This window comes from Dipodomys merriami, unplaced genomic scaffold (assembly GCF_024711535.1).
Source record: "Dipodomys merriami isolate MVZ:Mamm:240054 unplaced genomic scaffold, mDipMer1.0.p SCAF_2325, whole genome shotgun sequence".
NCBI classification, from domain to species: Eukaryota; Metazoa; Chordata; class Mammalia; order Rodentia; family Heteromyidae; genus Dipodomys; species Dipodomys merriami.
In genome coordinates, this window is record NW_027203744.1 from 29,237 (window position 1) to 32,926 (window position 3,690).

The following is a 3,690-nucleotide window of genomic DNA, read 5'->3' on the forward strand; positions in this document are numbered from 1 at the left end:
TTATTAAAAAGCCACAAAGTCACAACATGCTGCCTGCCTGTATGCTGAAATCCTTTTCCTTTATACTTAGTCTCTTTGGAATAAACTACAGAATTATCATTCCTAAATATTACAAAACTTTCCTAATTTCCATAAATGAATATGCCAATGGAAGAGATTCTTATCTCAATTATGAGTATTTAAGATAATGTAACTATGCTATTCATGTAACCTAACTCTTTTTTTTTTTAATTTTTTTTTGTGGTCCATTTGTGGGGCCTGAACTCTGGGCGTGGGCGCTGTCCCTCAGCTCTTCAGCTCAAGGCTAACACTCTACTACTTGAGCCACAGCTCCACTTCCAGTTTTTTGCTTATGTGGTGCTGAGGAATCGAACCCAGGGCCTCATGCATGCAAGGCAAGCGCTCTACCACTGAGCCACCTTCCCAGCCCCCCCCCACCTACCTCTTTCTTATATTCAAATCCATAGTGTATTTTTCTAAAAGTAGGCTTTCCTTCTGTGTGTGTGTGTGTGTGTGTGTGTGTGTGTGTGTGTGTGTGTGTGTGTGTGTGTGTGCTCAAGGATATAAAATGCTATTTATGCATTCTGCCTTCAGGCAAAAATAAAAAAACCAACCTAGTGATTTTTCCTTACTCTTGACTTTCCTCACTCATGCCCCAAATTCTAGGCTTAGAAGAAATAACTACAGGATAGCAGACCTTTGGAAAGCAACCCCAAGTGGATGCAAGTGACCTAGGTCACACTACCTCCCTCTGACTTGACAAAACCGAGGACTAAGAGATTTCTTTGAGGGTCACCAATAAACAAGGACAAGGGAATGAATCCATAACTGGCACTGAAATTGGACGGGCAGTGAACTCAGTGGATGCTGCCTTAGGTTGAAGAGATTCAGAAAATGAAGAGAAGTCATCATGAAATAGTTAGCAGGGCCAGTCAAGGATGAATTTGAAAGTGCTACCATTAACCTCACAGCAATAGAAGAGGTTACATTGATAAAACAAGAGCTGATGTCTCAGGTCAGCTTTCCTAGGAAACAGATTCTGAGACAGAGGCTGACAGATGGGAGGTTGACCTTGGAGTGCCCTTGAGAGCTATGTTTGAGAAGGCCGGAAGGAAGCAGAAGTGGCAGAGGGAGGAGTTGAGCTGCAAGACCCCCATCAGGGACCTCTGAACAGCCAGAGGTGAAAGGTAACTAGACCACCCAGCCCTTAGTTACTCAGGGATGTGGTACCAAGGAGATACATATAGCACCCCACAGAGGTAATTAGAAAAAATAATTCGATGATTGGAAATTTTAAATGATAATCATCGGAATAAGACCCCATTAAAGTTTGTGGAGAGAAAGAATGGAGAAAGTGGAAGAAGAATTTGCACTCTTGCAAGGATGGGGAGCCTTTTTTTTGGCCCAGGGCCATTGGGACATTTACAACATCATTAAAGAATCATATGTATTGAGGCAGACAGATGGGTCTCTGACAGTCTAAGAGAGCCTAGAAGGACCAAATATGTCCATCCTGTCATGTCTGGTGGAACGGATGTTCCTTGTGCCTGGGGGTTATTTTTTTAAAAAACCTACAGGGTGAGAATAATGACAGAAAAGTTAGATCACAGAAATGCTGGGATCAGAAAAGTCAGGTAACCGAAAATCCAGCAATAAACATCTGATGATGTGATCAAGAACACAGACTTGAGAAAGATGGGGCTCATAGATGAAGTAAATAAAATGAGAACATATACACAAAACCATGGCATTTCATCATTAAATGAATTCAAACCAGGATGATTAAATGTATTGATTGTGAGGAACTATAGCTGGAGATGGGGATGGGGAGTGTTTTTGTTTTTCCTTTGCTATTTTTTACACTTGAAAAACATACAATATTATTGTTATTATTAAGGTGTTTGTTGTACAGAGGTGTGACCATTTCATAAGTCAGATCATGACTACATTTTCCTTTTTTGGACAATGTCACTATTCCCTTCACTTTCCTCCAGTTTCCTCCTCCTGTCCTTGCCCACAAGTTACTTCTATACTTTTTACAAGAGACATAATGAATAAGGAGTACTGAGATTTTTACCTGGATTATCCTACAATACATTAATAGCCATTATAAACACATTTTCCCATTGGCTCCATCTGTTGGGCATTTAGTATGTGCTCAGCACTGTCTGAAAGAAGCATTCTGATCCCAGCATCCCTCATCTTAAATCTCAGAAGAAAAGACAAAGTCCAAAAAATGTCAAGGTCTCATGGCTACAAGTACAAGTGGGATTTCCATCCTGTCCCCTCCAATACATGGCCCTTGAAAGATTCTGCATCATTTCCCTGATAAGACTGGATGGTCAGTCTACTTGTTGGCATTCATTGTCAGGTTGGAAGGATTCTTATGTTTTGTATTTGCTTTTAAAGTTATGTAATTACAATTTGTAGACTCTATTACTACTTTTAAGTAGTTATGTGAGGGGTTTCAGTTTAGCATACGAGTTTATGAGTACAGTGCATGTTGATGAATGTCACCCTTCCTGTCAAACTATGAGTGCAATTTCCTTGGCCACTGGCCCTTGAACAGGCGGATTAGACAATGGGTACAGGACTGGGTAAAAACACATTCTGTTCAAAAGTAGAGTGAAAGGACTAGAGAGAAGGGGTGGAGATAGTACACAGAATAATTTTCTGTTTGGAGGCAGATGATGGGAATGTGTTGGGGATGAATTCAGGATAATGGTGCCACAAAGAGGACCAGGAGTCTAACAAGAATGGTGTCATCCTTTTCATTTCCTGTGCAGGTCACTGACTTGGGGGCAGATGTAGGTGTAAGTATGTTGGCCTTCAGGCGCCAAGAAAGCAGACCGAGTTCAGTGTTCCTTTGACCAACCCAGAAAGATAAATACTTGCTCATTTGTGCCTCTCCCCAACCCACATGGCTATCTCCTGGACCTCATTTGAATTTCTCTCATTGTCCCAGCCCTTCCTTCAGTTGAGGCAGGACAGCTTTTCATTATTTCCAGCCTCGCTTTACTACAATAACTTTCTGTGAGTTATAGATTTATGTTGGTTAAGCCACCCAGTCTATGGGTTGTTGCTAGGGCAGACCCAGGCTGAAGAAAGCACTGTCCTTCCCACAAGCATTTTTGTCTCTGCCTTAATCCATTCTCTGCCCAATAGTATAGTCAGCCTTAGCAACAAAAGTGACCAGCAGATTCCCTTGCTTAGAACATTTCAGTGGAAGCACAAAAGCAAGCAAAACACTTACAGCACTTTTGAATTTAATAATTTATCCTAAATCCAGTTCCGGGCAGGTGGGGGGACACATGGCTTTCTATGCAAGGTGCAAACTTCAGCAGGTGGCTGCTTGGTGGAGAGACATGCTGGTCGTCCAGTGACTGAGCACACGCAGGGCAACCGGCTCTGTGTTGTTTCTGCCCTGCCGAAGGGGAGGAGCTGAGTGAAGCCCCGCAGTCGTCTCCGAGTGCGAGGCTGAATGGAAGCCTGTGCAGAGCTGCCGGCGCTGCTGGCGGCCCAGGCGGCCCCGGGGGCGGAGGTGGCCGGTGGCCGGCCTTCTCCCTGCGCCCTCGGTGCGTGCGCGCAGTCTGGGCGCGGGCTGTGGCCGTTCCCTCTGTGTGAGGTGGGGACGTGGGGAAGTCGGGCCCCGCCCTCGGCGCGGTGGGCGGCGGGCGGGGGCGCGAGCGC